General features: G+C 44.7%; 1 long non-coding RNA gene across 1 annotated transcript; it reads right to left on the bottom strand.

Moving 5' to 3' along the window:
• Positions 1-9,082: 9,082 nt before the first annotated feature.
• LOC146183169 (uncharacterized) lies at positions 9,083-15,320 on the bottom strand. Its single transcript, XR_014708743.1, has 3 exons — positions 15,185-15,320; positions 13,679-13,825; positions 9,083-9,257 (listed from the first exon to the last, which is right to left on the bottom strand). It is a non-coding gene; the product is annotated as an uncharacterized LOC146183169 (long non-coding RNA).
• Between the last annotated feature and the right edge of the window lie 4,326 nt (positions 15,321-19,646).

Raw genomic sequence — 19,646 nt, 5'->3', positions numbered from 1 at the left:
TTCGCGATGGATCTTCTCAAAATAATGGTTCGGTGTCCTGTACTGTGAACTCCGTGGTCAAAAATTGTCGGCGCAACGCACTTCCGTATGCGATCGGCGGTGAGAAGCCTGTACCGTATTTCCTAGCCTTTTGCGCTACGTAAAAGCTTTGTTTTTGTTGAACGTGGGCGCTTTACCGATACATTGCAGTAACCTATCGATGCAGGCTAATGTGGATTTGTCCCCAGTGTTGATTTGCAAGAGAGCTATCCGAAATTGACCAGAAAGATTTCTTATTACTATCATCCTTATTGCTGGCCTTAAGTGTGAAGAATTAATTGAGCTCAGGAAAGAGATGACAAACAACGCACCCTCGTTTAACTCCACATTCTCACACCTATTCCAAATTTGCAATTTGCCGATTAAAATATGAAATAAGTGTACGCGTGCTCCACAGCAGTCGCAGCAGCCACAAAGTGGGAAACATTTATTTTATTTACCTGCCAATTTATTTTACTGCACGCATATTATTTATCGCATGTTTTCGCATTGCGCTGAGTTAGACCTCAACCTACTGCTGCAACTTCATCCAACACTTATCTCTCCTTTCGAATTTAAATCTGAGATACCCTCGTTGTCAACCGGGTTGCCATGGAGCTTGTATGTAATCTACTTGAGTCTATTCTTCCTGTGCTTCTATGCTGTAATTTTAGTTGCTGTATTGCGCTTTTCCCGAAGCAAACTACGTGTTTCCGATTCGTGCTGGTAATATCGTTGTTTTTATCTTAAGAACGTTGTACTTTTAAATTTCACAACCTTTCAATATTGTAGCCGTTTTCCGCAGCGACTTTTAAAGAATTCGCTCCCGGATGATGGCTGTCGATAAAGGCAGTCATGCACCGGACAGGCATTGCGTAGTTTTCTCGGTAGGGGCTGCCGGGCTGAGAGAAGAATGCGCCGGCGGCAACAAAGGCAGGAAGCATCAGGTGGCGGCTGCATCGGCGTTTCTGAGTCAGCGCCGCCTAGTGTTACGTTCCGCTGTGCCGAAAGGTACGGGCGACATCCTGCGATAGGTTGTCGTCGGACTCCCTGCGGAGTGGCGCTGTGGGCGCCCTGAATGATTTTTTTTTTTTTTGCTCTCGGATGACCACAGTAATGTTGATTTTTATTATTCACGAAAAGTAAGCGTTCGAGCTCGACGAAATGGCCTGAACTTACCAGACTGTTCGTTGTTCAGTGGCATCAGGAGTTGAGCACGAGCAGTTATGTTCTTCCGAACTATTTGTAATGTTCCAAGCGATCCTTGAAATGAACAACGGACACCTCTGTGCATTGATGTTTCCGTTCGTTATGAACGAGGAGTTTTTAGACCCCATATTTTGTTTAATCTCTTTGGACGCTTTTCAAAATCTGCAGTGCTTTGTTTCGTTACTGTTGACACTCACATATATCTACAAAGAGGTGCTGATTGCCTTTCCTTAGTCGGGCAACAAGGTTCACCAATCCGCTCTTTGCAAATGCAAAAGCCATCTTCTGTTGGTCCTTGCCTGTGAGCAATATTTTCATCAACATAGTGTAACGTTTGAAGTGGCGTCAGCTATATGGGAAGCCATAGAGAAGGGCTCCTGCCTTAATTTGTACCACGGTGGGTTCCTTCCACTGATATTCCCTTTACCTTGGCGGCTTTCGTTCCGCATTCGTCGACATGCGGTGGCCGTGGCCGGCATCGAACCCACTTCGGTGGAATTAGAACATGAGCGTCTTGACCAATGACTTAAGCAGATGAGGATGTGCGAGGAAGGTTATGGTAGCGTGGATGCTGTGTGGGCTCGCAGATAAGTAGAAAAAAGGGATCTCCTATTTATTAATTTTTTATTCATTTATTGATTTATTTTGCTCTTGTCCACAGTCATGCAATGATCCAGTCGCTACATGAAGTGGAAATTAGATGAGACCAGCGTGAAACTTCCAGTCATAAGCCTTCTATCTTACGGAAGAGGTCAGTGGCATGCAGGAAATGTCTTTATACAAAAAGTAGCCAAGTTTCGATCTGTAAACACAAATATAATTAGGAAGTGCATTTCAGTGCACTTGCTACAGAAACAAACTGTTTTTCAAGCCATATATGATTCTAAGCTTGATTCATTTATTCCTCTCTGCCTAATATTTCCTACTCTAAATGCTTCAACATCAAAAGCGTTCAGTAAAGTACGTAGAATGGCGGATAATGGCAGCTGTGCCCGATCTTACCGCCGAGTGTCCCAAAGTGTTCAACATCACACGGCTCAGAATTTCTTCATCTGACGGGATGGCCCCATGCAATGTGACAGTCTCGCACTGTTTCCTTTGAGTTTAAATAAATGGTGTCAAGATTATTAACTACATTGTAAAGGTTGTTTACTAGGCGATTGTAGACTACAAGTTCGATTTCAGGTAGCGTTTGTGCATTCTTGGTAAGCTTGTCACTATTCATGCCAACGCAGATAACAATCGCAGTGTTGTCGAGCAGAGGGGAGATGCTTTGGCGGTATGTAGATCCACTCCGACGATGTTTTGAAGGAAGGAATATATGCAGGTAATTGCGCGCTCTTGTGATCGATGGACTTTGCTTGAGTGATCGTTGCGTGGTGAAACGTGTCTTGGTGTCATAAAGATTTCATTGTAATTAAACAAAATATTAAGGAATAGACACAGGTATGATACGTTTCAGCGCCGGGCAAAGGAGGGTAATGAAAAGTATTTTTGAGATTAGGCGATGCTACATGAAGGACTACAGTTACGTACAACTCGGCTCGGCTCGAAGCTCGTCTTCGTACAGCTTCGAGAAAGTCGGTATGTTATAAGCTTCTTACTGAACCGGAGTCCGGGTACTCCACGCACCAGGCGCACTACTCTCAGCGGAAGCATCCGATGCCAGCAACACGCATGGTACCCTGTCAGCCCCCTGATATATTCGTAGTAAGGTCATTACAGCTATCATTGTAAATGGCTTGTTGGCAGTATCCATGGGATTCTATCTTTTATCATGCTTGCAGTAATGAAAGAAATTTTGTTCACCCCTCATGGCACTGCAAAAATTAGTGGTTTATTGAAGAACATTTGTCCCAAATACTACTCATAGCAATATTTCTTAAGTACATATACTATCTGAGCGTACCTGCAGTGGCGTTAGTAACTCATATTTCCCCAGTGGCTTGCCCCATAATCACTATCCCGGGGCCAGAGAACCGCGTATCGGTTAGGTCATTCCGTATTCCCCGACGGTAGTCGTTCATCGCAGTACAATCACTGGTCGTGTTCACTTGTGTCCTTTGGATGATACTACACTACGCAATAACACTTTATTCGCATAATCTCACTTGACGCAGGAAGCATGCAGAAAAGCTACAAAAAACAACGTTATGGGCCGCAGCGCCCCCGTGCACTGGAAGAACTCAGAAAAAACGCAAAATTAGATAAAGCGTCTGAGTCACAGTGAATGAAAAAAAGAGCAAAATGCATGGAATAATACTAAGGGCTCACAAAACACGAACATTATATACAAATATTTTCCTCTAAGTTCGAATTAAAGGACTATAAGTAGAAGGTCATTTTAACTGTAATTCGAACAAAGGCTGAAATTAGACCTTAATCCGGAAACTAAAATACCATACCATTGGCGTGCACTGCATTATGAAAAGAGCGCGATATGTCTTGATTGTAATATTTTCAATTTTGTACGCTTTGAGCATCTAAAAAGTTCATTATCTTTATTTATAGGCGATATACGTAGAAGCGCTGATATCGAGGCAAACTAGATATGCGAAATAGAGTGCTCCATTTCTTAGCGCTCCGAGAACTAGTTCTGCCATGTGGCTCGGTGAAGAAAACGAAATCGCTGCCGTGCGTTGTGTAATCACGGGTAGACTGAGAAAAATGGACTCCGAATGCTATGTTGCGCTGCGCTATAAAAGTTAAGCGAATATTACGATGCGTACGGGAACCAACTAAATGCCGCCAATACTTTAACAATACCGTGCAATAATCGACTACCCGACGCTGCTTCGCCGGAAGACATGAAAAAGCAAGCGGATCGAGGCAATGGAATACCCACATTTTCTGCTGTTGCAGTGAGCCTAGTCTAATATACTGTTCTGAGCACATCATATCAGTTGAGAAGCTCGGCTTGAAAAATTGACCAGATTTTATATGCATTTTTCGGGTGCCTATGACTTATCGCGCCATCTCGAAGAGGTCAATGGAAGCTTTCTGCTGTTCTCTTATTGCCTTTTGGAAATCAATTTTCTTTCTTGTTTTCCACCTTAATTACCCCGAGGCCACTGCTTTAAGGAGCTTCGCTACTGAAAGCCTTCAACTAATTTTACTTTCCAAGTGATTCCGAAATATCAACATTCTGAAAGTTTACAAATTTAGATGCAGTTTCCTTTAATTACTGCCGATGTCTCCACTATGCGCTTACCCCAGAATTTTGACCTATCAAATACAGCTTGTTTTCATGCATAGGCCCTATGGGAAGTTTTGCAACTGGTAATATTAAAGAGGTCTGGTTGTTGTGCAATGCTACCTCTGCCCTAATAGGAATAAGATCTGTTGTGAGGAAAGATTTGGTTGGTTGGGTGGTTGGTTCATAGGAAGGGAAAGGCGCGGTATCTGTCACACTTGCTCTGTGGACATCTGAACCACGCCGTAAGGGAAGGGTGGAAGGTGGGAGTGAAAGTGGAAAGAGAGAAAGAGGAGCCGTAGTGGAGGGCTACGGATAAATTTCTACCACCCGGGGATCGTTAACGTGCGCTGACGTCGCACAGCACACGGACGCCACTTCGTTTCGCCTCCATCGAAACGCAGCCGCCGAGGTCGGGTTCGAACCCGCGAACTCCGGCACAGTAGTCGGGCGTCTTACCACTGCGCCACCCCGAATTCCAATAAGACACTTAGCGTTAATAGTAACTATTCGCACTCGTTACGTTCGGAATTAATAATTGTCGAGGATATTACATATATGTACATTATTTATTTCAAAAGAGGCATCCTCGAAACAATTACACAAAAATGGAACCGTGGACAAGTGCGGTACTTGTAGCAATTCAAGTTTCTGCCAATCAAAGCTACAAACACATGGCAGCGTTTTTAGAACCCGGGCATGAAACCTGATTCCAGGGGTATCTTCCGACGAAGCAGAAAAGCCAAACAGATGACACTTCGCCCGAGCATCACGATTCCGCCCCAGCGCTCGTTCCCTCTCCTGATTACCGCATTGCTTCGTTTCGGCGCCACTGCGGTGAGCAGCCGATGGTCACGCGGTACTGTTAAATAATTGGCCGGCTGTACTTAACTGCCTTACTTTTGTTATTTTTTGTTCATCGCAAACGTCACATTCCATCAAATACAATGGCAGCTATCATGTGTAAACGCAAGCAGTAGTTTACGGGGTCTGCATTCTGCGCTGATTCCCCGTACACCAATACAGGTCGTTCGTGTTAATATCACTAAACAGGCTTGGTAAAATATTATCATTGAACAAATAATGAGCCAACAGAGCGTGTTTATTAACGTTCTGGTAGAGCATATTGGTTTGATCGATGTAGGCATAATGATACAATTTTTAGCACACTGGTGCTGCTCAATATTTCAGTCTTGCTGCAAAGAAATGAAAAATTAGGTGCATACCCTCTCAGAACGTTTCAGCTGCAGACCTTCATCGATGAAGCTGCAGGTTACGACAGTGCTTTAAAAAAGACGTGCGCCGTTTATGTTTTTTTGTGTGTTCCATACAGTTTTCCCCGTGCTGAGTAATATATTTTGAAGCGCTAAGGAATAGGCAAGGTGCGGTGCCATGCGCGCTTTCCCTTTACTTTACAACTGCGCCGCAATTTTTATATGCGTAATGCATGTTACGAAATAAAGGTGATGTAGATGAACTGATGTGCGGGACGCATTACGTTTTTTTCTTCGAGTTTCTGCAATCGCTATTTATGCGGTTCAAGTGATTGTTTTGAAAAAGTAATTTCTTTTTTCTGTGGTGGACGAAAGCGTGCAAAGTATGACAGGTTGCTAAAACGCTTCATGCCATCCAATTGTATTATTATTTTGGCGTACGTCGGACAGGTTGCTCCGCCACAAAGCCGCATTCTGTTCTTCCAGCTCTGGTAGGAAAGCCATCAAAATATGAAGACTTCACATCCACCTGACAACACGGCTCTTTGTCAAGCGCGCGTTTTTTGGCAGCAGCTAGGGGCCACTACAATATACAGTAGCTAGGAAATAAAAAGAAACAACTATGGCATTTGTTCCTTGCAATAGTATAAGCAATAATTACTTGGATCTATAAGCTGAGCATCAAAAATTAACACAAGACACTAGCTAGGCTCCGTAACAGTGACAATGAAAATGTGCGTTGCATTATACGCTGTAGTGAAAAATGTATATTAACACTCTGCAGCTGAACGAGGATCGGAATAATCGTAAAGCTGAGCCCGCGGTTGCAAACGCTGGCGCGCACAATAGCGTGCAGTTATAGAAACGTTTCTCCGGCCAACCCAGGCGTGCTTGCCGCGCAAAATGGCCGCACACTACCTTCCAAGGTGAAAGGTCATCAATTTGAGAATACGCAGCGATGATAATGAGCGAAGCATGTACCGCTGTTAATGCGCATATTAAAACGACTACGTTTGGGACGCTGATATCAGACACTTATCTGAAAAACATTATCTATCTACAGTTTTGGAAAGGTTGCTTCCCTCTTACGGGAGCCTACTGCCTTCGGCCGAAGCCAGGGCCCACTAGACCAAGGACCGTTGAGCAGTCTGGTGAGAAAAGCCGAGGAAGGCTGTTTCTCGGACTTTCCGGGAAAGGTTGAGTAGGGGTGATAGATTTGGAGTTTTTGACATGCCAACACGACTCTCTGATTTCGCTTCCTTTCGTATTCAGCACAAAACTTCAAGAGAAGCAGGGAACGCAGTAGAGAACACGCGGCTGCACATTAAAGAACAAGAACCTAGATTTGGAAAGCTGTGAGCTGTACAAGCAGCATTGGCTCTGAATTGCCGCTCTTAGATTACTTCGCGAGATTCAAGACAGCTTCCCTTGTATCATGAAAGCAAACATATCGACAACCGTGCTGACGACGCAGCCGGAAGACCGAACCACGGGCGGTCTCGAGGGAGAGCACGCGTCTTCGTACGGTCTTCGTAATGGGGTACGTTTCCACCTCCCGCCGCACCTCGTGGAGTCGCCACCTTCTCACCACTCCGCGTCTGCTACCGCCGTTCAGCGCATGGAGAGCGCGCGCTCTCCACCCCCTCCACCCGCATAAATTGCAACCAGCAGGTCATCACATTTCAATCCATATCGTTCAATCCAAATCAGCGTCTAATATTTGCGATCTATTAGGTATAAAATACAGATCAATTTTGGACGCGGGTACTCCAAAGTGGTCGCATATGAGCCACCTGATATGATGGCAGTGCATTGGACAGCCGCAAGTTTAACCACAGTATTCAAGTTTGATATACATTACTTTCACCGTACATCACTAGGCTGAAAGAGTATGTAATCTCGCTATTGTCGCCAACCTTCTGATCAAGACATCGGGCACAAATATTTACTCTGCAGAAGTGAGGCCTTCAGTATCAACTCCTTTTTAAAGGAGATTTAGGGAAGGGGAAACTCATATTCTAATATTAAACTGAACATCCATTTAAAAGCTGTGTTTATTATTTCACTTCAGCACAATCTGTAGCAGCAGGGTATGCGGTTGGGGGTGCTTGTGGCGTCGTCAACACAGTTTATATAATTATATATGTTTTGATAGCAGCTCGCCGGCGGCGAGAGATTTGGCGTGAAGCACATGAACGCACTAGAGAGCTTTTGACTAGTGGATAGCGTCTCTAATTCGGCCTAACGGAGTTTAATGAATAAAAACCTCTGAAAAAACACACCCAACACAGGGGAGTGCACCTTATTATCCGTTACTATACTTCATCTCACAAGATGTTTGCAGCACTGCGAAAGGTACAACTCTCTCGTCCAATTAGGGCTGCAGAAACACAAAAAATAGACCCTCAAATTTTGGAGCCGTGTAGGGTTATTATAAATGAACAAGCACAGCAATTCAAAATATATATTTGACGGGTAGATTTAAATAGTAGAGAGTGTTCCATTCACTGAATAAATTACCAGAGAAAACCTGTACGAACATACTGCGGAGGCCATGTGCTATGTAGTGATGCCTTCCATTTTCCAACACGGCGTCGGCCGAGTCGGTTGTGTCTCCTGTGTGCCACACACCGATAGTGGGTTGTTTTCCCAAACACGCGAAGCAGCTAGCTTTAAATGTTTTTGAAGTGCTTCGGGTCTAGACTGGGGCAGCTCAAGTACGAATGCGTTCATCAAGGGGACTGCAAAACTCACTCACCCAGACGGCCATAGACGTCCGACGGTCGACCGACGGACGTCCGTTCTCGGACCTTCGGACATCCGACGGAAGTCCGGTTATGTTCGATATACGTACAGCGGACGTCCGTCGGACTATCGTTCGTGGATCCGGATCGCGTCCCACGGACGTCCGACGGGCAGCCGGAGGCGGACATTCGGACGTTTCCCGGAACATGCTTGCAGGGCCCGCTATTCGTGTAAAAACTTGCCAATAACATTCGTGTAAAGCTCAGCAAGCATGTGCCATGGAAATTTCAGTCACATACTAGTGCTCAATGCCTTTGTCGTGAGAGTAAAGCAGACAATAGAATATGCAACAGGTTCAAGTTTCCTGTTGTCTGCTTTACTTTCACACACAAAGCACTGAACAGTAGTGTGCAATTAAAACTTCCATCAAAGAGGCACATATGCTAGCTGAGCTTTACACAAATGCACCATTCCTGAAAACATGCTAAGTGCATAGGCATACCAGCATGCGAGGTTGTAAAAAAAGCATTTTTTTTTTGCCTTTATTGCAAAAACTGCATGCATAAATAGTCTACACTAAAAAAATATCGATGTTAAGGAATGGCATGGTAAAATGCAGGCCAACTGGAGTATTAAGAATCTACTTGAATAATTTTTTTTTAATTATCCTTGGCCGTGACAGCTCTTCCCTTGGGGAGGTGGTGGAGGAAAAGGTATTTATTGAAACCTAATATTTCGGAATTAGCGAGATGATCGAGTTCTGTGTGGGCGGCCTCCGCAGGCCGGGATTCCAGGAGCAGTTACTACCCTGTGCATTTGCTCGATCAGCTCTTGCTAGTCTTTCAGGCCTAAGATGGAAAGAGCAGGCTGGGCTCCTCCTGCAATAGAAGGGAAAATGAAATTCAAGTTATCTGTGCTGAACTTTGATTACACATCTCCAAGGGCAACTGCCAGTTTCTCTCAATTGCTTTCTCCAGATGGCACTGTACACATGCATCTCCATTCAGAACTGTCACATACTATATAGAAAGGTCATATAACTGCAGCCAAACCCATGCAGAATAACAAAAGATACAAACGTAGTTTGACCAGAACCTGGCATTCAGTATTTTAATGTTTTTATGTCGTCTCTTTGAACAAGCCACTCTGAACAAACATGGCATGTTATGCTTGCTGCTATGCGCCCTCAGCAATGCCCAAGATATGGAGTGCACATGCAGAGAAACTAAGCATAAAGGATGCTGTATACGAACATAAAGCACAGCGAGAGCATTGCAGTATTACACAGGTACGCATTGGCGGCATAAACCTGCATTTTGAGCGGTTTAACAGGCAGATTTCTAAAGTCATTGTTCCTGCTCTGAAAAGAAGTGATCAATAATAACATCATTTAAAATTGTTACCTTTTTGTTCTGTAAACTGCACATTTCGCTGGTTTCCATGTACCCTCTACTGAAGACATTCCCTGGGCGTGTCGGGGGTATATCGACATCAACATCTAGGCTACAAGCGTCTAGAAAGCGTCTCCTTAGAGCAGCTGCGACGAATTATCTGATAACATGCAAGCTGCTGCAGCAGAATAAAGATAGACATTTGACATGTGGCTAAAGCCCAATGTGGAAGCATAGCCCGCCGCAGTGATTGCGCAGTGTTCATGCTTCTACAAGAGTTAAAAGTAAAGTTATTTGTTTACCCACAGCGCTATATGTGACATTACAATAGCAAGGCTTAAAGTTACACAAAACACAAAAAGCTGATAACCACAAGCTCCTGATGTATTACCGGCAGCATGCAGCATGGATGTATGTCATGGATTTCTCAACTACGCACAACAAATTACAAAAAAAATAATGGTATTTATAAATGCAGCCAGCTGTTCACAAGAAACACTGTAGCTTTTTTATGGGGAAGGTAGTGGGCGCCAAAGAAACTGCCCCTGTAAAGGCGCCTAATTTGCCCCTATGTAATATCGGGGACAAGTGTGTGGACTACACAAACTGCAATCAAAGCACATAACTTTCACATCGACCAGGAAACTCGGACCATACTTGTCGATGTGAAAGTTGAAAGTTAGTTCTTTCATGTGTGCAAGAGAAATAAGGTCACAATTCGTTTACATCGCGATTCTAGTCCAAAATCTACAGACATACTGTCCAGACTTTCGCCCCCGCAGTATAAGCCACCACTTGGGTAAGAGATTAGTAAAAGAAGTGTATAAAAGACATTAGTGCTGTTGGACAGCCATAGCTATAAAAATGGTATCGACATTGGAGTACTACCTTAAGGCGGGGCCTAAGGCATTACAAAAGCAAGAGTTAGTGTCCGCTGATCCTCATTTGAACGAACAAAAAGAGGGGGGGAAGAAATCTACCTCAATTACATGTTTTGAGTGACATCAAGCCGCAGTTAGTATTAAAGATATCACACAGTTTTGTGGAAGATTTGGGAGCGCTTTGCAGCTTTCTTACAGGATTGGACAAAAGAGCTCACCATCTTCAGAAAGGCACATTATATAGAAATGAAAATAGTGAATTTACTGCATCTGGCCACAACAACTTGCACACGGAGAGGAAGATGAACTGAAAATTTTATACATGAATGTACATATTTACAACAGGTGAAACAATGACCATGATCTATGTCGAAGAGTAAAGAGATCAAAATCTAGCTCAGAACGAGTTCTCCAGGCCGCGGGGCCGTTTCATTAACTTCGGGACTCCGCCCACATTTCTTCTCCCCGATGACAACGAACTCACACATGACTGGCTAACAAACATTTTGGCATGTCTTTCCACTTTCATAAGTTATTCACCCTCCCCCTAATACAAGCAATGCAAAAGGGACAACAAATTCGTTTCACAACAAACGGAATTTAGAGAATGGACCTCGAAATGATTGGCTCACTAGGTCACATGCCAAACTCTCTCCCCTAGGAAAAAAAAAAGAAAATAAATAATTAGAACCCATCAAAACGGTGTCCCACGTGCGCAACCATTGCCCAAAGCTTGCATCCTTGGCGGCTCCTTTTACAGGGCAATTATTGCAATTATTGGCGTCCGAGTCAGCACCATTGCGGACCACATCAGAAGAGCCAACCCACATCATACCGTCACTGTTACACACTTTCCCTTTTTCAACGCCGCTATCTCCCACCATTGTTAACATCCAGGGTTGGAATCCTCAACGAGACCCCACTCAGCATGCCTGCACTGAATAATTGTCACTTTTATGGGCTCCCCAACAAGGAAGAGGGCCTTACACCCTTCAATCTTAGTGTTTTTTCTTTGAACGATAAGCAGTTCTTCCAAAAGAGGTGCTCGTTTCAAAGCTGTGCTGCCTCCGGGTGATGGGTCCAGTCAGCGTACTAAGGATCCCTTAGTTGTATACTGTTCGTAAAGCTCCTTAAATAAAAATGAGCCCCCTACATGACACAGCAACGAGAACAAACTGCCTGTCCCCGCGTCTTCGAGTGCAACAGCAAAGTCCTCGGAAGAGGGGACTTCTTTCCCTCTCTGCCTACGTTTCCGTTAAGCACTGTAGCTGCTGTAGCTGCCTATCTGTGCGCGTCTCTCCGCCTCCTGTCCGAGGGCAAGTGGGAGACGGCTGCAGCTGGGCATTGAACAGGTGACCCAAAAAGAGCAGACTAATAATGGTGCCTAGCATACCCACCGATCCCTTACAGAAATCATTAAAGAAATGAAAGCAACACATCAGATAACGCTACAATGTTTCTAAGTACAAAGTCGACAACTCCAAGTCATATAAATATATGTACATCTCTGCACATTAACTAGACAGAAACAGTGTAGAGTAAACTAGTAATTCAGTGTCTAGCAACACTATTAAAAGGGGATAAAGGCCACGGGGGGCTACGATTATTAGTACCGTTTTGCCTTTAAACTACAATAACATACTTGTTGCAAGCAATGGAACACACATCTGACTCAAGTCTGCAGAGAAAGAGCAAGCTAGACTATTGCAGACGCACCCTTGGTTATTTTTCTGGCATTTCTGAGGGTGAAGAATCTGACTTGTCAGTAGCATGTATATGAATAAGAACCCTATGACAGTAAATGCATCAGATTTTCTGGAGTGGCTTTTCTTTGCTGACCACATATGAGGTGAGCTATAATTTATCCAACTTGGCCTAGGTTTATTCTATGAATAACAAAGCTATAGCAGGTACACAGTCGTCCACTCAGGCTGAACATGCGAGTGCGTGGCATCCACTTTTTGAGATGCCACTGCATCCATCGCAGCTGCACACCGTAGCGAAGAGGCAGACAGCGTGAACTACCAGCCTCTAGTCCCTCTACCACCACAGGGGTCCCAAACTAGGGACCCCTTGTTTTTGTCAGGACAGGCCCCCTCAGGGTCAGCTAGTAACCTCCTGTATTTGTATCTGATGGCAATGTTTTCCACCACCACCCACAATACGCAGCTGCGCATCATAGCAGATGTGAAGCAACAGCTCCTGGTCCTTCTATGCATAAGCCACTTTGCCTTGATGCATGCCTGCGCACCATAGTAAAGAGGCAGACGACATGACGCTGCAGCTCATGGTACCTTTACACATGAGCCCCCCATTGTACTTCGATACGCACCATAGCAAATATACACACTACGCCAAACAGCTGCTACTGGTCCCTCTATGCATAAGCCATTTTGCCTCAATACGCACCTGCGTACCTGAGCGAAGAGGCAGACGTGAAGCTGCAGCTCCTGGGCCCTCCATGCACAAGCCACTTAGCATCAATGCACGGCTGTGCACTGTAGTAAAGAGGCGAAGGACGTTAAGCAGCAGCTCCTGGTCCCTCTACACATCAGCCATTTTGCCTCGATGCGCATCTGCACACCGTAACAAACAGCCAGATGTGACAAAGAAGCTCCTGGTTTCTCTACACATAAACCACTTTGCCTCAATGCACGTCTGTACACCGGAGCAAAGAGGCAGATGACGTGAAGCTGGAGCGGCCGGTTCCTCTACGCACAAGCCACTTAGCCTTGATGCATGGCTGTGACGGATGCATTGCTATTTTGCAAACTGCATGCCACACATTCCCATTCAAGCTAAGAGTGGACGACTGGGTCCAATGACAAACAGTAACATGGTGGACAATGTAAAAAGAATTTGCTGCATAAAGTTTGTTGAAACCAGTTCTACATTCTACATGTAAACAAGCTAAAACCTTAATGTCGAAGGGATGTCCTGTGTGTTTAAGATCATCACGCTCAAACAACTTCAACACTGACAATCATGATTCAATATTAATAATATAGATAATGATACAATACTCACATTTAGCCATACCAAAGAAATGAGAATGCAAAGCAAAGAAATGAGAATGCAAAGGGATGTTGCTGTTTTTCCCCCGTGGATGACAGCTTTCCATGTTCAAAGTGCTGCTTCCTGTTGGCCTACGAAATCGGCTACAGCAAATGGCATCTGAAAAATTTTTGGAAGCCTCATGCTAGTCTTCAACGAGAAAAGCATTGCCATACAGAAGCAGAACACAAATACTTTTACAATACATTAAAAGCACCAACTGCGGTGCTGTTTTTAGGATGATTAGGTAGAGGTTTTGCTGTAGCAAGCCAAATGTTAGCCTTCAATAAGGAAAGCATTCCCATACAGAAACAGAACACAAAATCTTTTACAACACATTAAAAGCATCAATTGCACAAATGCTTGTAAGATGACCAGGTACAGGTTTCTGCTATAGCCCACATCATGTGACCAGCGGTTATCAGAAGCCTTGTATGTGAGCATGATGCCCTAGATTCAATTTATGGCTATCACTGTATTAACAAGCATGGGTTTAAGGCTACTTTATTATGATAATCTAAGAACATGGTAAGAGCTTTCAGTGCGACACATAAGCTCAGTATCATGCACTATAAGGTGCTGCATGGCTCTAGTGCAGCTTTGGCATTATCTCGCTGTCAATAATGCTGTGAAGTTCTGAGGAGCCTTTGAATATCTGTAAGGACAAAGCAACAACAATTTTGTTTTCATCTCACTTTTGCTCAACTCATTTTTTTTTTTTTGAGCCCGCGGCTTGCATGGCCTCCCAGTACGCCTGTTTTGCATAAAAGAAGGCGTTGCAGGCACCAGAGCTCACAGCCCAACTGTATCGCGGCGGCGGTATGTCAAATTCGTGCCAGAACAGCGCAGAACAACGGGTCAAGAAAAAGACAAGTGCTGACTTTTTTTTTCTCTCATCTCCTTGTCCGGTTGTTCTGCGCGGTTCGGTCCCACATGCATAACCAACATGCGCAAGGTGCTGTCCTGGTTTGTCAAAGCTGAAGGAGAGTACTAAACCTTTAGTTATTTAGTAGCTACAGCCGTTCCTTCTAGAAACTGTAGTTGCCGTAAAGCTCGAGAGAGAAAGATGAGCGGCTGTCCATTCAAAAAAAAAAAAAAAAAACTCGCGACGTTTTCACAAGTGTAGGCATGTCGCACGACAGGCTCGAGGAGTGCAAAAGTTTTCTCGTATAGTTTTTACAACTCAGCACGTTGCGCATGGTTAACAAATTAACTCCTTTAAAGCTCGGGCAGGCACTCCTTTATCAGAGACAGAGAAGTTGCGCTGCTTACTGGCGCAGCGTCCAGTAATGCCGAAAAGATGGCCCTCAGACTTGAGGCTGCACTTTAGTTAGTCGGCGCGGTGCCATCCTGTCAGTCTCGCCTAAAACACTCGACCGTTCGGCTGCTGTACAGAGCTGTTTCCTTACGCAAAAGCTCACCACTATCGGTGCATCGAAAAGTTCAACCAAAGAAACAAAAGTTCGGTGAAATACTTACTTTGGAATCAGCGGGTGAACAAAGTGTGCCAGCCGCACCAAGCCACAGCAAAAACAATGCTAGCAGTGCATTACAGCCGTAGGTATTTGTAACTGCGCAGAAAATGCAGAACACGGAAACGTGAAGCCATCTTCCATGACTAAACTTCAACTTGTCAGGTGGATTAGATTGGCTCATTTCAGATTTTTTTGAGGATAGGTTCGGTTTCGTTCTTTTTGAGCTTGCTGCTTGCTGCGTCTATTCAGCCACTGATTAAAATTTCACCGAAGCATCATGATAGAAACATGTTTAATGGTCATTTAACTTTTAATCAAAAATTTTGGATGGAAGAATTCAACGATGAAACATGCGGAAAATAAAAAAAAAACTGTTTAATGGAAACGCTTTCTATCGCATCGATTCGCTCTGGCATCATATAATGCAGACTTGACGGCATTACTGATTTATACGCAGTTCAGACGAGCACGACGACTACAAACTATATCATAGCTGTGTAAAAGCAAATCCAGTGGCGGACGTACGGCGGCTGTCCGCTGGGCGAACGGATTCGACCATCCGCTTTCGTACGTACGCCGGAATTCCGGCGGACGTCCGAAATCGGCCGCCGAGTTGCGGCCGAGTTCGGTTGTCCGTCGGACGTCAGTGGCCGTCTGGGTCAGGTGAGTGAGCGTACTCTGTACCAGTGGACGACGGAAGCGTCAAAGGCGGACCAAGTGCTATCACCGAAGAAGCGTTCTAGAGGAAGAGGTCTCGAGCGGACGAAGAAGCTGGACAGTTTTGATCTGAGTGTGGGTCGGAGGGTGGTGCACAACGTTTTCCAGAGGGGCTAAATTCCAACTATTGCAAAGGTGGTAGCACGTTTCGCAAAACCACTCGTTACCGACCCTGTCCACAGCGACAATGCAGGGGAAGCTGAAGAAACTCGGCTTCCAATACAAGACGCGCTGTCGCAATGCAATGCTAATCGACGCGACGCATATCGTGCAGTGTCGCCGCCGCTACCTGCGTCAGAGAGGGGAGCTGCGACGCTAGTAAACGTGGGTAAACGCCGGCCACACGCGAAGTTAAGTGTGTACTGACTGCACCCTCCAATATGCGTACGAAGCAGGTCGATCCGGACTGTCGCCTGGTCTACAAAACCCCAGTGGCAAAGGTGGCAGGCTCATTGTTACGCACTGCGGCGGTGAAAAAGGTTTTGTCGAAGGCACAGCGGAAGTTTTCCGAGCTAAGAAAAACTCGGGAGACAATCTCGAGGAAATGAATGGGGAACGCTACGAGAAGTGGTTCTCCCAGAGAGTTCTCTCACTACTACCACCCAGCAGTGTTACAGTGATGGACAACGCGCCATATCATTCCTTCTATGAAGCAGGATAAGGTGCCGCGTGGATGAGTAGCCTCAAAAAGTAGTTGCAGGCTTGGCTGTCTGAAAAAGGTATCGCGTGGAGCAGCGACATGGTGAAGGTCGAGCTCATGCAGCTTGTCAACAATATGTGAACACATGTGGGGATCGATACCGTATAGAGTGCATCGTTGAAGCTGCTGGCCATCTCGCTGTGCGCTTGCCGTCCTACCACTGTCAACTGAGCCCGATAAAGCTCGTTTGGATCGACGTCAAGGGTTTCGGGGCCAGTATAAACAAGACGCTTAATCTCCAAGACGTGGAGCCTCTGGTTTGGCTAGGCATCAGGCAAGTGACAGCTGAGAAATTGAAGAAATGTGTGCAGCATGTGGAGCACCAAGGACCGGCTATTGTCAACCTGGAAGTCGACAAAACCAGCAGCACTGAAAGGAGTTGTGATGAGGACGATGAGAAGAGCCCTTTTAGTGTGCAAACGTGACTCCTGAAATATGCACGCACAAGTCGGGACCATTCACTACTGTCGCAGCGAGAGTAGCGAAAATGAGAACAATATCGTCTCTCATGAAATATGGCAGGCGCCGTAGTGGAGGGCTTTGGATTATTTTCAGCGCTTGTGCGTTTCCTTTCGCGCTGCATATGCGATTGTTTTTTTTATTCCGCCACCATCTAAATTCCTCTGCCTCGGCCTGCACTCGACCCAACTTATTTGTGCAGTGACCACGCTGGAGCAAAGAAATTTATACGCACACGACAGAAACACTCAAAATAACTGGTCAAATATTTTAGGGGAATCCCCCAAGGTGGAGTAGATTTCTAATAAGGGAGTAATTACTCGTTGACATCCGAGTAATTACTCCCTTACTCAAAATAACTGTGACGTTACAACCGAGGGTCTGATACGAACTGGTGGTGACAAAGGAAAACGAGAGGCCAGTCCCTTTTGCGTTCCCCCTGTCCAATAAGAAAAGAAAGAACAAAAAGACTTGAATCACCACCTGCTAGAGACAGAATGAAGCTAACTACTAGTACGCCTCCTTTCACATGGATGGAGCCATTTATCGAGGCCACTGGCGCGTAGGCACACATTGATGTAATGCGCGCAGTCCTGATTGGACGAGAAAGCCGTACCTTTTGCAGTGCTGCAAACATTTTGTGAGATGGAGTATAGTTCTAAACAGCAGAGCGTGCCAATCTCAGACGAACTTTATTCCGGAATTATTAAATGCTATTTTTTCAGGTTATTCGAAAGACTCGAAAAAAACCCCCAAAATTGTGCCATCGACAAATTTTTTGCCAATTTTGGCAGCAACTGCCAGCGTGCACAAAACGAAATATGAAATAGAGATTTTCCTCTATGTCGAGAAAACCGGCACGTGGAGTAATTAGTCATCTTAGTTGGTTTTACAGGGCAATATCTAGGAGACTATTATGGCTAACAGCTTACCGGTATTGCTCAAAAAGGAAAGTATATTACAAGTCACCTTACCTCTACTCACCTATGGGTTTGAGACATGGAGGCTAACGAAAAGGGTTCTACTTAAACTGAGGACAACGAAGAGAGCAATGCAGCGAAAAATGATAGCAGTAACGTTAAAAGATAAGAAGCGAGCAGAGTGGGTTAGAGAAATAACTCGAGTTAACGACAGCGGGAAATCCGTCGTCGCTGCAGCAGGCGTGGATCGAAAAGTGAGCAGGTCGCGCCCTTTGCGGTGACGGAGCTCGTAACTCAAGAAGAAACGTTGCTTCTTTTTGCGCGGCGATTAATAATACTCTAGAAAAGAGCGCGCGCTTTTCGTAGAGACCGGCATGGTTACTCCTTGAGTTGCGCTCTCCGCCGCCGCAAGGGGTGCGACATGCTCAACGTTTGCTCCACGCCTGATGCAGCGGTCAAGGGAGGGTTTTGCTCTGTCATCTGCTGGTTTCTTAGTGAGCTTGGTAGCGAAATGAAAGAAAACAGAACGTAATTTCTTTAGCGGCATGTCACCAGTGTATTGCACATGTGAAGAAATCTTTATAGCAAAATCTACCTGTTAGAACAATCAAAACAATGAATCATAATTCTTCTAAAGTACGACGAGCGTATGACAGATACAGCTGTCTTAAGCGATGGTGTATTCATCCCTTCTTTGAAAATGACCATATTGGACTGAGAAGTACTGTAAGTCAGCATACTAATCCAAGCTGGGTTGCGTTTGGCCAGGCAATCGGGAACTTTTTTCTAGTGAAGGGGGGAAGCAAATTTTGCCAGGTACTTATTGTAATCTTTAATCCATTTTCATTTTATTTTTGGTTTAGTTTTTATCTTATTATTTTATCTTATTTTGTCAATATAATTTAGCCCCTAATTTAAACTTTGTAAATTTATTTTGGACGATATTGAAAGCATATTTTACCTTGAAAGAAGAATGAAACCATGATTAGTTAGCAAATACACCGTTCTAAAACATTATCGCACTTCATATGTTTATAATACTCATTACAATACTCACTCAATATTACAAACATGATGAAAGTTCAAGCAATCGAAAAGTTTGAGAGTTTATAGTTCCGGCCAAAAGAACGGATATATGAATATACAGATACGAACTGCAGGGAGCCAACAAAAGGTTGTTTAAGTGTTCCAACAACTTGTCTTCAGATTCTTCGCGAGATGAAGGTGTTATGTTGGTTCAAGGGCGCCCTTTTTGCAATCTGCCAATTTTCACCTCCACTGAAGATGCCAGGGCAAACGGTACTGGCCTTGTTTTGAAGAAATGTTTACGCCATTGTTGGGCAAGTCCGAGTAGAAAGGAATGTTATGTCCTGGTACGTCGTCGCCGTCCGAGAAGACAGTTTTATATTTCTCTTTGAATATTCTGCACTCGTCTTGTCTCTGTCACAATGCCGAGTGCGCCATGCCACTTTCTTCTCAAGAGCCCCGATTCGCTGCCTATAAAAACTAAATGGGCAGCTTGCAGTTCCTGTCTTTGTTAGGAACGTTAACGCCAGCTCTATCCATTAGTGAGGGGATTGATCTGTAATGACCGCGACCTAGCTGAGGTGCGTGTCGTCGTTTTATTCTAGGTACTTTTTCGTCTACTTTGAGTGAAAGGTGTCACCGCT

This window comes from Amblyomma maculatum, chromosome 7, assembly GCF_055883805.1.
Source record: "Amblyomma maculatum isolate TAMU_Amacu chromosome 7, ASM5588380v1, whole genome shotgun sequence".
Lineage (NCBI taxonomy): Eukaryota > Metazoa > Arthropoda > Arachnida > Ixodida > Ixodidae > Amblyomma > Amblyomma maculatum.
Note: the sequence above shows the minus strand (reverse complement) of the source record. Positions and strands in the feature narration are given on the sequence as shown.